We start from the raw sequence: 14,012 nt of genomic DNA on the forward strand, positions 1-14,012 counted from the left end.
CGTTTCAACTACACAAAGCTTCTCACACACGCACATCGACGCCCCGATTATTCCGCCCTGGATTACTCGTTGTATGAAGGAATGCTCCGGATCACAAAGCCGCATTGGATGTGTGTGTGGTGTATGTGCTCTGCTCAGTTCGCTGGTGTGTGTATGTTTACGCTGGGTTTGCGTGTGTCCAACAACGCATTTGTTTCAAATGGACCCAGGAGAACAGCTAATTTACACACATCACTGGCAACTCCATAGCGTATGGTGTGGGGTTCCCAAAAGAGTTAGGTTTAATCTTAATCTCGATGGTAGCTGTAAATGCCTGTCGCAGTACACCGGAACGAACGGCCCCGGGTATGACGTTATTATGGCTGGCCTAAACAAGCCAGGGGTCTCAACATACATTCCAGTTATATCAATATGTTGTACAGTGGTCTTAATTTGTTTTTAATTGTATCCTGGTTTTAAACTGTGTTAATATGTTTTGGAATGCAATTGGTTCCTATTATTTGTTCAGGCTGTTTACATACAATTAGCCACTGTGCACCTCATATTAGGCCTTAATTAATATTTATATTAAAATTTGTAAAGCGGTCCTAATTTTTGTTTTAATTGTATTCCTGGTTAAAACGTTGTTGAATATGTTTTGGATCAGTATTGGGTATTTCTTCAGCCTGTTACAATACAATTCAGGGCCTCTGTTGCCACCTGCTGGTGAGTAAATATTCAGATCAGTTAAAATTGACAACCGGTCCGCGATTTTTTTTTAATGTATCTGCCGGCCCTTGGCACAAGAAAGGTTGTGGACCCCTGCCTTAACCCATTGTCAGGGGTAGCTGCAAATTGATGGGCTCAACTACTGGATGAAAAACATCCTTTGAATGTTAACAAAACAACAATATATCTACCTGGTATCCTCTCTGATATGTCTTCTTGCCAAATGAAATGTGTACTTCCTTCTACTGTGAATGCTATAACATAATTTTTGACTTTTGGATATTGACTTGATGTCAATGTCGGAAGATGCCTTAGAAAATTGTTAGCATTGTCGACGTAAACAAGGTATATTCACGCTCATTACCCTTTTTTGCTGAACATTTTCAGGATCATAGAAAGAGAACTAGTTCAATGGAGGAAGTACACAAAGGATTATGGCTCTTTCTCTTGGTATAAAAAGATAGGCTTTTCCTTATAATTAGCCTGTTGCTGTGCTCCAGTCTCTTCCTACTCCCACCCTCATTGGACATGACTTTATTGAGATGATTCAATGTGGGTTGCCTAAGCGCACACGTCACATACATAAATACATCAGTTCTCATCCCAAAAATTACGTTAATATAGGAAAAAGGGCTACAGTAGCTTTGGAAATGTGATTCATATTTAAATAAAAATGAAAACGTTTTTGAGCTTTGCACATTTCCCCCAATAATATAGTATGCCTTTACCACAAAAAAGAGGGAAGATATAAAGAGAGATAAACCATCGACTGCATCAGTCAGAAAGTGACAACTCCTTATTTTAAGCCTCATCTCACATTGTCAGTGCGAAGAAACTGCATACTGTCAGTAAGGGTCTTTGTGACTCCGTTAATACACATTGCACACAATAATACGGTAATGCTCTCTGGCTATAGCAGCTGAATGACTAAATGAAGGAGGACATGCAAATACAAAATTAGATGGGAATTTTCAGACCCAGAAGAAAATATAACTATTAGGGCCGGGACTCGATTAAAAAAATTAATTTAATTAATTACAGGCTTTGTAATTAATTAATCGCAATTAATCGCTTTTTTCATCACATATAAATATTTGACCTGAGAACAGTGAGAAGCAATTTTTTTCACATGGATTTTAGTATACCATTGAATAATGACTGAATACATAAGCTTAAGCAACAAAACATTGTTTATTTTTTTCAAGGATGTACTTAACCAAGACCAACAGAAAAGTGCAATTTTTGCCGTAAAGTGTAGCAATAGCATATTTAGGAATATAGTACATTTCAGAGATTCAGGTAGCCTATAGGTAGGTAGACCTTCTGTAAACTATAACACTTTGTTTTTTAAGTATAACACAATACTTTCAAGTACATTCAGAACATTGGAAACCCTGACTATTAGAAAACATCTCTCTGTTGCTTCAGAGGCCATAACAGACTTTGTTGATTTACCAACAGTTGATTTAAAAAATCTAATCAATTTCAGTCCAACTCTCTCAATAACCTTGGCCAAAACAATAAACAGTTCAACATAAAGTGCCAGTTGCACCAACAACATAATAAATAGTTCAACATAAAGTGTACCATTTAAAATAAAATAAAAAAGTGCCAGTGATTGACCTCAATCCCTCTTAACGCTTAATTTTGTGTACGATTACCAAACTTAATACCGCGTTAAAGTCCGCCCTAAACTAATAAATTCAGATATATCATTATAGGATATCTTTATGATCTCAATTGGGAAAGTGTCCATCATAGCAGCTGAAACAACATTGCACATAATGAAATTAGAAGAAATTTTAATTCGCTGACACATTGTGACCACACGTAAGACAGCATATATGGCTAGCGCTCCAACACATGGTTATACTTGTACAAGGGTGGGACATCTCTAAGCAGTTTGACCCAATCACAACACAGCTGGCCAGCTAACCAATCACGAGCAGACTGGCTCGGTCAGACAGAGGTCTGCAGCAATGAGAAAAATGAAGCACTTGGATGAAGGCACAATAAAAAGGGGGGGGGGGGGGGGCTGTGAACCTGGAAACTGTACATAATAGGCTCCCTGAATCAAAAGCTTTTTTTGATATTGTCAGTTCCTTTACTTAGTATTTCCTTTGAAAAAGCAGTGGCAAAGGTAAATAACTTTTCGTTCTCTCAAGGAATTATACTTAATATCTTGAAAAGATCATATGGAACAGTACTCAGAGAAGCTAATATTTGATACCTGTATACAATATGTATTTTATAAAGTCGTTTTATTTGATTTAATGAGAAGTTAACACACCCAGCATGATTGTTCAATGCACTTACTCAAGTATGCAGGAGGCATATTCTACTGAAAATGGTATGTACACTTTTGGTGTATCCGCGAGCTGGTAACTTATTTGTAGTTTTCATTATCTGATCAGTGATAGCATGTAGATCTTAAAGAGAAGAGGCCCAAGACTGGAGCCTTTGAGACCCCACATGTCCATATTGCAGCTGCCAGATGATATTACATAGAAACAAAGTTATTCCGTCCTTTAGACGGATTCAACCATTTCGAACTGTTGCCGAAAGTTTTCCAGTCGGTTCTAGTAATAATGTGGTCAATAGGCATCGGCGGTACATTTTTTTTCATACCGTCATACCTTGCTGACATCATACCGTGTATACGTTCATGACGGTATCAGTCCCAATTTAAGGGGTAATTCTCCAAAAAAAATGTTTTACTCACTTACAACAGGCCACCAAAGAATTTTCCACCACACGGCCAACTGACGTATGCATGGTCTACTGAGTGAGGGCCGCAATAGATGTTTCGAACGGTATACTTATATGTCGGTGCGAAAAATGCAGCCCCAAGCGGCGGAGACCCGCAAAGTGCCGCGACTGCGCGCAAGGCTGCATAACCCATGACACATTGGCAAAGGCACTTTGAGAGTCGGACAGGACGCGTTTGCCAGATGCCGACGTGTTTCCATAGTGACGCTAAGTTAACAAGTAATCATCCATACATAAACACTTTTCCGGAGAAATAGCTTACTTATTGAAAAGTGTGGCTATATTCACAACTAATGGCAAATATTATTCCGTGGCAATGAGTTTAAAAACCTTATTCCATTGTGATTCATTAGATGACTCCCGTGAAGCTTTAGCACGAAATGCTTCGTTTTAAAACCGGTCCGACCTCGACTCACAAACCATCACCATGCTAGATAAAAATGTCAACACCACCACCCCGTCTCTAAACATATCCCAAAGAAGGCCTCTGTCTCTCGTTTACTGGAGCAGTCACGGCGGACAGTAACCCAAAATAGTTCCCAAACAGACGCACGAGGCATTTTTCTTTTTTACAGTTGTCCAGTTCGGGGCGGCTAAGCGCCGCCCATCTGCTCAGCCCAGCTCTGTGCTAGCCTGAAGCGGAAAGACGGACTGCCCTCCCTGGCCCTCTGCTGGCGCCGTGCTGGCATTACAACCAATTCGCTCCCTGTCAAAACTCGGCAGGTAGCAAATGAAACGCACTGTGATTTGGCGGACTGGTCTGTGACGTCACGTACTTGAAAGCATACCGACCGATTTCGAAATTTACCCNGACACTAAAGAAGAGCTCTGTGGCTTCAGGCTTGATCGCCGTTCAAATGACAGTGTTGGTTTACCCAAAAGTGGGCGGGGCTGTAAAGTGACGTAGATTTTACTCTCATCTATTATTAAAAACCATTCTATTTATTTTAACGTAAATTACATGCCAGTGTTTTATCTTTTTTTTTTATTTTTATTTTAAATTGTATAATGTCGGACTTTTTTTGCCATCTGTGAGGAAAAGAAATGGGGGTCAGAGCCATACACACCACAAACCCACTGAACAGATTACCCAAGATCCTCAGCTTGAAGCTCGTTGATTGGATGTTTTAGCCACAATGCATGTTGGGATATGATGTTAATGCGATATGATATCCGAAAACATTTAAAAAAAATCAAATAATACTTTATTCCGAGTGTTCTTGCTTTTTTTCCTTTGGAAGTCATCACATAACTGCATTGTAATACACGGTTCGGCTGCATTAAATATTACACATCTGCCGTAGTTCTTTATTTATAGAGCCCTGATGAGAAGACTTCTGGACAAACTTGAAGAACTGCCGCCAAAACTGAATATGTGACGTGGATCATAAATATATCAACAATTAAACAACATCTTACATTTATTTTCACAAAATACGTCTCTTCGCAGTATCAATAGTAATGCGGCTGACTTTTATATTTGATCCAATTAGTAGATAGGCTGTATTTACACCATAACGGTGCACAGCTGATAGAAAATGAGTTTTTAAAGATATTACTGATACTGATACTGATTCTTTGAATATAAGAATGTAAATACTGAGTTGAGAGAATAGTCAGGGGATTTGGGTGATGGGAGACACATCTATGGAATCACAATTTCAATAGCTTACCATTAAATTACGGATATGCCTTTCTGTCTGATGTTTTACAAATTAATGTGTAGAAGTAAAACATGAGAAATAGTATAGTAAATATCCTTTAAAGTTATGTAAAAACATGAATAAAACTACACATCTCAGGTTTCATACGGTCATTGAAAACCTGGAAAAGTCATGGAAAACAATATTTTTACCTCTGAATTGTAGAGGAGTAGAAGAACAAAGTAGCAAAAGTACCACTGCTACTTTAGTTGTTTTGACTGCTAAAATCCTCTGTTATTCCTCATTTTAAAGCCGATATTCCGTGGGGTCGGGGGGCTCGGATCCTTGTCACCTTTTTCATACCTGATGAGTTTGCATCCCTGACTACAGTTGCGTGTAGAAGCTAGTAAGCCTACTATTTGATTTGTTTTAGATAGGCACAACATGTTTCATCAGACCTTATTTTCCTGTTCCATGTTAAAATAAACCATTTTCAGTGGTCATTTTTGTTTGGTCATGAAAAATTAGGTAAAGGTAATTGAGAAGTCATGGAAAAGTAATTGAAAATCATTGGTGAAAAAGTGTATGAACCCTGACATCTTCAGATGTTATACGTGTCCTACACTAATAATACAAAGTTATTATTAGTAGTATGTGTGTACCTTGTGTGCACCGCCTAGTGGCTAAAGTATGTTACATTTCATAGGGGGAAAGTAGAAGGTCAATGATAGAAATATAGAATATAAAAAATCAAGAAGATACTGTGATATCTATACAATACAACAGTTTAGTGCGCGATGTACAAAGATATTAATATGAGGATGTGCAAAACAGAAAAACGAATTAACCTTTATTAAGACATTAAAGAATCCTTTAGGTTACGGTCTTCTTTCAAATAAGAAAAAAGCTTTGGGGGTATCTATCTACAGATAAATATTAAGCCTGACGAAGAACGTCTAATATATTGCTTTCCTGCAATGTTAACTATGTTGAGGCACTTATTTTAACTGATATTATACACATTAATGATACTCTTATGTATGTAGATAGAATAAGAAATGTGCAGGATATGACAGTTTAATGGTGGAGGTATTGTTACGCCCAGGTCTAGGGGAACTTAGGCGCAGCACAAAATGCACTCTCCCCCACTCTTCCCACTCCCAAGAACACGGACACTGAGTCAGAGAAAGCATTTGGTACATTTATTTAGCAAAAAATGATACAAAAATAGGAGTAATAAAACCAACAAAAAAGAAACAAACCTTAGAACTCAAAATCTTACTTAACCGAGAAAATAAATATACAGGCTTCTTACCTACACTAACCTAAACAGGAGAAAACGATCAACCCAAAAAGGGAAGAGAAAAACAAAAAGGTTTTGTACTCCTAAGAACATACGTCTGTCTTTCAAAGACAGGTAAGGTATAAATGGCCCGCAGCCAGAGGAGAAGGACAATGACATCAAGGTGTGAACACAGCACCATAGAACATAATCTCAGAATAAGCGCAGCGTTGGGAGTAGGAGAAGTTGAGTCAGTGAGAGCGGCCGAGGAACTGCACGGCTGCCGCTAAATATCCTCCCGTCTCCCCAGGTGGACCAATCAGTCTGTCGAGGGCAGCCAATCAGCTACCGGGCACCACCTGTTCACTCATACGCAGCCACACAGACACAGGAGGAGGAAGAAAATACCTGCACACAAACATAACGACCCCGGGTCGTAACACTAGCTAACATTCCACCAGTTAAAGGGAGAAAGGACTATTCATGTTACATGGCAGAGATGCAGTATCCCCTGGGACCCCATTTGAGATCTCTAACCTGATTATCAGAATTGAACATGTTAAAAACAAACAAGAAAAAAGGAAAAGATAATGATGAAAAGAAGCAAAATAACAAAATACTTAACAAGGTATAGAAATAAATCGGATCACCATCACCTCACAAAGATAGCACGTCTCCGCCCACCACTGTCCTTCTCTGCTGCAAAACCCTGATCCAGGCCTTCATCACATCCAGAATCACTACTGCAACAGCATCCTCTAATGATATCCAAAGATCCGCTGCTCAAGTTCTTTCAAAGGCAACAGTGTCAATACAACTAACAAGCTAATACAGACAGCTCCTACTGAAATAGCACATTTTACAACTGATGGATCAATAGATATCTTGAGTCTTACTTTCAATTAGGTTTAATATCAGTGACAAAAATACCATGTATTGTTTTACTTAGCTCTTTGAATGATTTCTGGCAAAAACTGCCTACTGTTAGCTCCAATGTAATTTTTGCTTGTCAACTATTACCTCTGCTATTTGGTCATGTGTTGTGCAATTTCATTTAGTGGGAATGCTGTTAACAACATTCCAACTATCTGTTCTTCTACGCACAAAATTCTTTATTATTCCGCCTGTTATTTTGGCCCTCTTCTTCTCCCACATTCCACATCAGAAAAACCTCGGTCGGGAATCGATGGCTATTACTTTTCTCATTCATAACTTTCATAATTCATCACATTTTTAACATTTTAACTTTAACATTCCGCAGCTCGTTAAGGCAGAGTGCGTGATGTCAGAGTTAGATTGGAGGACAGTTAGAAATTTGCCTTCATATATATTTTTTTAAACTGCCATAATTCCCAAACCCCACATTCCTGAGACATAATTTTTCATGACAAACGTAGGTAAATATCTCGTAGCTTGAAAAATGACAAATAATTAAGCAAAAATAATTAAATAAAATGCCTCTTGAGGGCATGAAGTGACAAAAACTTTCAAAATGCCTCCATTAAAGCCCATTGTAATTTCAGGCTGATATTTCCTCACGGTAGCAGCCTTTAGTTAATCTGCCCAAAAGTCCACATTATTCACCTGAAAGTACACAAATATTACACTTCAGATACTCAACTTCCTTGACATGCTTCACGCTTTGAAATTTCACAGATATCTGTTACGGTTATTTGACAAAACGTTCACATGTAAGAGGTTTATCTCTCAGAACAATGGAAACCTTTGATCTCTGCACACCTCGTTAGCTCAAATATAAACACAATATATGACATCTGTGTCATGGAACACGATGATGTCATAACACACAGGTGTTCGTGATTGAGCTAACAACGTGGTCACTGGAGTTTAACAGACTGTCTGAGCCTATTCTTTTCTGTCTGATGGAGACTTCATACTGACCTCAACATGTTCCACATATTTTATACATTATTGGTGACACACAGCTGTCGTTGTTAGCTCAAATATAAACACCTGTGTCATGGAACACGATGATGTCACATTGACAGGTTTGGTAACGATGCAGCCATCAACGCATCTAAGCGTATTATGGGGTGTAATCAAATGCCGTTGCCATGGCGACAGATCATTCCCATCAAGTTAGTTCAAAAGTGTGCAGTTCAAATATTCTGCTGCTTTTCCAACCCTTTTTACTTTATTTTCTTCTCTCATCACTAGGGATGGGTACCGAGAACCGGTACTAAGTCAATACCGGTACCTGATTGGACGGTATCGGTATACCGTTAAGCCGCTGGACAAACGGTGCTGCTATCGGTATATCTGTTACGTCTACCGTACTTCCTTAGTTTAACTTTAAACCATTCTGGTTGGTTGGGAACCCTCATCCCGTGTGATGTATCCAGTTTGAGACTCCTCTGATTGGCCACTGTAAATGCCACTCCTCATCTCTCTTATTATTGTTGTGAGACTCCCGCAGGCATGGCGGACAGAGCGAAGCGATCCAAGGTCTGGGTGCACTTTAAAAAAATGTAGTGGCGATAGTGCAAGGTGCAATCTATGTACTCAATTAGTTGCTTGTAAAGGGGGTGACACAAGCAACTTAATGAAGCATTTGCAACCGAGACACTCATTGAATCTAAAACGGTGCTAGTGCTAATTTGACAGCCTAAACAATGTGGCTGCTAGCGATACTGCTAGTGCTAATAGTGCTAATAGTGCTAGCGGGCTTCAGCCGCGCCGTGTGTAAATGTGACCTGAGCGAAGGCTCGCAGGCAGGTTAGCTGCTGCGCACGGGTAATATGTTTTGTTTACCTGGGTCCAGTCTTGCAGGCACATCGCCTTGTCTTTTTTTAGTTTATTAACACCAAATTATTGAAAAGTATCGATAAGAGTATCGAAAAATACCGATACCGATAAGCAGTACCGGTACCGGTATCGATAAAATCCTAACGATACCCATCCCTACTCATCACACATTCAAGCCCCCTGTGTTAATGTATAATTTCAATCTAAATTCTTCACTTTCTTCTTACACATTATATTTCAGCATAGCAATTCAGCATAAAGCATTCCCACTAGCAATTTCTTTAGGAATTGCATTCTCTAGTTGTTGGTCTACTGTCTGAATATGATTAATGAAAGGCAGGTTTTCTTTTGTTCAAAAACTGAGCAAAGGACACATGTTAATGCTAAATATCTTGGTTTCATATTTTGAAAGTTTACACTGTTCGGTTGTCTTACATAATACATTTGATTAAACGTGTGGCTAATGCAATGAGTTCATCACCAGAAAATGAAAAAAGTAAAAACAATAAAGCATAATGTAACCAGGCAGATATGTCCATGCATGAACCTCCCTTTTTTGTCGGGCCTTTGTTTATTTTACCAATCTGTATGTGCAGGAGGTAAAGATGTGACAAGTGGTGACTGGAGAAGGCCTGACGACATATTCGTGTTCACTGCAGCAACTTACGAAACTATTCCATAAAACGGTCATCTTGTGGCCATCTTCCTGATGTACTCCTGGATCTTTGGTGTTTCACCCTGGATTGTGGCCCTGACACTCAGACAATGTCAATAACGTGGTTGAGTTAAAATGGACTCAGCAGCCATGTACCCAATCGTTGAACCCTGCTACCTCCTGTACAGATATTAGCAATCACATTCATACTGAGCAGAATTTAAATTATGATTTAAGTTAGTAAGTTTATATCTAGTTGATAAACTATATCGAATAGTTATGGCTCACTAGAGCAAAAACATATTCAATGATTGGTGGTTCATGGTTTTAATGATTTTTATTAGGTATTTCTATCCAAGCCACTCAAAATGTTATAATATATCCGAGGCAAAATACAAGGACATTAATCATTTTAATGTATTAATAAATAATAGCCAATAAATATTACGTGCTAACCATGATAACGCTTTCATTTCCATCAGTGAAAAGTGAAAAAAACAAAACCTGCAATGTTGTTTTTTAAAATCCTACAGACCCATTTTATATCATTCTCATTAGATTATTCAGAATTGAGTCATAAAGCATGAGTGTGAAAGTCTGTGAGAACAGATCAACTCTACAACACAAACATCTTGAAACCTTTCATTTTGTTTGAGAATTGTAAACTCGTAGTGAGAATTTTCTCCAGCCACCCCCTAAACCAGGGGTCTGCGACCTTTTTGACCAAAAGAGCCATTTTGCTCCTTTTTCCAAAACATTTTTTTGTCTGGAGCCACAAAACATATTTCATAGCTTGATATCTAATAAAGTTGTATTTATTGTTATATCAGACAAAAACTACAGTTTTTTTGCATTTATTAGGCTATTTATTACATTATATAAAACTGTTAACCTCTAATAAGAAACAAAGAACTCCTATAAGGAGAATTACAAATAATACACAGGCCTACTTTAAAATAAATTAAACACAGCACTTGGGGAGTCCTCTGCACATTTGAAGGAAAAAAAATATTATTAAAATGGGCCCACTTTGAAATAAATAAAACATATAGCTGCACCCTAAAAAGAGTTTAGGGTAGGTAAGAATGGAGAAACCAGCTCGAGTGCGCTAGAATTTGAAAATACACAACCGGAAAAAATATGCCTCTTCCTTCAGACTTTCTTACAGAGTCCCTCCTCCAACACATACGAACGCGCATCATCAATGAGGCCACGAGATAAGTTTGTGCACAGATGGAACAGAGATGGAAGTCTGACAGGCAGGTAGGCCATCCAGTTATTTTAGCCGGGTCGGCTAAAATGATTGGTCGTGCTTTTTACAGCGCTACGGCTTCCAGAGATTAATTTTTGTATGTATTTATTGTCAAAGCATTTAATATATTCATTGCTATCGGGACGTTAAGAGCATTCCATGGAATATAACAAAAAGTGTTTTCTGAAATAAATTACATACCCCATTGAATTATGACTGAAGATCGTCAGCTGTCTTCCTCTCCGTGTTGTTCCTCGATACGTAAAGGCTGCAGCACCTTTGACAACTTCTCTCTACATATCAAACATAACGGTAAACCAGCATCGTTTGCTGTGAAAGCATATAACTCTGTCCGCACAGAATTAAATCCTGTTTTTCCTCCGGTACTTTTCTTGGATTTATCCATAGTTCGCTCATCGAGCCGGGGGTCAGGTTATTCGCCTCCAAGAAAAGGCGCTCGCGCGGGACCGTAGCAAGATGTGACGCATATTTTAGTTGACCTAATTAAAACCGTTTTGTTTTTTATTTATGTGTCACAGTATCACCTCAAAATACGAAACATTTTCAACCGTGCAACAAAATATAAATAGTCCTACAAATACTTTTATTTTATTTCCTTCTTATTTTTGTCTAAACTCAAGGGAGCCAGAGCAGAGGGCTTAAAGGGCCGCGGGTTGCCAACCCCTGGGTTAAGGCGAGACACCCCAGTTGAATAGGGTAATTTTTTAACTTAAAGGTATCAGCTAGAAATTTATCCAGTTAATTACTTACAATAAGGCAATTGTTTTTTGTATTACCAGTTTTCTGAAATAGCATGTTTAAATATACAAATTATCCATTATCTCATTAAATATGCACATATTTTAACACATTTCAGGAATCGAAACCTGAACTTTGGATAAAGCCAGGTTCACAATTCTTGTTTCATTTTGTAGACATATTAGTATGTAAGTATTTTACAGAAGGGATATTGGATATCTCTTTTTATCACTCCATAAATCAGAAAATACTGTCAACAGCCCTTTTTCGCCATGTTTTNGGGTCAGGTTATTCGCCTCCAAGAAAAGGCGCTCGCGCGGGACCGTAGCAAGATGTGACGCATATTTTAGTTGACCTAATTAAAACCGTTTTGTTTTTTATTTATGTGTCACAGTATCACCTCAAAATACGAAACATTTTCAACCATGCAACAAAATATAAATAGTCCTACAAATACTTTTATTTTATTTCCTTCTTATTTTTGTCTAAACTCAAGGGAGCCAGAGCAGAGGGCTTAAAGGGCCGCGGGTTGCCGACCCCTGATCTTGGGGGTACAACTCTAAAACGCCCATATGAAAAAGATCGGTTTACATTTTAATAATCAAATAAGTATATGAACATAACCAATAACCTACCATAGCCAATAACAAATAAATGTAGCTTATTTTATTTTTGTTGTTCATTCATATCTTATTTTACCGAGTTAACATTTATTTATGCATATTTTTGTATCTCTCCAACTTTAAACGATATTTTTGGTTTACTGTCCCATAGTATACATTGGAATGATTTCAAACCTGTTTTTATTTATCCTAATAAAGGAGTGCCTTGGAAATATGTGTTTACATAATTTGTGGTCAAAACGTTTGAGACCCACTGAGATAACTCAGACTAAAATTAACTATCTAAACACTCAGTCCTTTACCTCACTGAGCCTCTCAGTCTGACAAGAGAACTCTCCTCCACCCTGGTGGTGGAAACATCTACTTCTTATATCCGTTAGCGCAGCTAGCTAACAGCGCCGGTACCGGTGCGCCCTCTCCCTTGCTCGCTATCTCGCTACCACGCTCTGAGCTGCGGGCGCCTAATAGGCCAACATCCCCCACTTTCATCACTTACAGCGCACACCGTACAGGGCAAATTAAACGTGTAACCGGGGTGGAAAGGGGTGTTACATTTACTTAATTATGAATGTTGTTACATCAAGGCCGAACATTTGGATGAGCGCCAATGGTCAAAAATGTTTTTTCCCTCCCAGAGCTACCAGCGCAGCGCCCCCCAGATCTGGCGTCCTAGGCGACCAAATCTACATAACAAACAATCAAAAATGAAAAAGGGTCGGTTTTTTTTGGTAGCTGGCTGGCGCCCCCTAGCAGCGGTGCTCATATTTCAGCAGCGGCGCTGCGCCGCCACTATTTGTATATAGGGGAAACACTGGGTGTATTTTTAGGATAATATTTTTATATTTTAAGGAAAAAATGTAATGTCCTTAGAAGTCATTTCTGAAAAAATTGAATTAAGGGGAAAAAAATTTAAATGTTAAGAACAAGGTTCTTAAATTAAAGAAAACGTTAAGATACATTTTATCCAGATTGTTATTATATTTTAAAATAGAACTCTGACTTCTCTGAAGTCTTTATATTTAGAGAGCAAAATTATAAATGTATATAAATACAAACATTGATGGTAATGGTCGTCCGAGAATGGAGTTGACATTTTTTTAGAACAATATCAAAATGTTTCAACACATTTTAGATTAAGATTATGTAGAAAATTCTATTAGCCTAAATGCAGCCAGTTGCTATATTACCGTTTCAACACAAAATCCAGACAGGAACCAGGTTTTTGTCAGAATAAAGTCAAAGTATTTTTGAGAAAAGTTTAAATATTTTAATTAAAAACAACAATTCTGAAAGAAAAACAGATGTTTTTTTCTGGGATATTGCGCTTCTTTAGCAATAACAGAGATCTACAGTATCAGGAATAATATTCTAAAAATATATATTAAATAAAGAATTTAAACTGAGATTTTAGTTTGAATATTTTAAGGTCACTTTGAGGAAAACTTGAAATATCTGAAGAAAAAAAATCATAATTTTTTAACAAAAAGATCAAATATTTTGAGAAAACATGTTAAATGTTGACAATACAATCCAACGTTTTTCAAGAAAAATCTAG

Source organism: Notothenia coriiceps, unplaced genomic scaffold (assembly GCF_000735185.1).
Source record: "Notothenia coriiceps isolate Sejong01 unplaced genomic scaffold, NC01 NC01_scaffold00036513, whole genome shotgun sequence".
NCBI classification, from domain to species: Eukaryota; Metazoa; Chordata; class Actinopteri; order Perciformes; family Nototheniidae; genus Notothenia; species Notothenia coriiceps.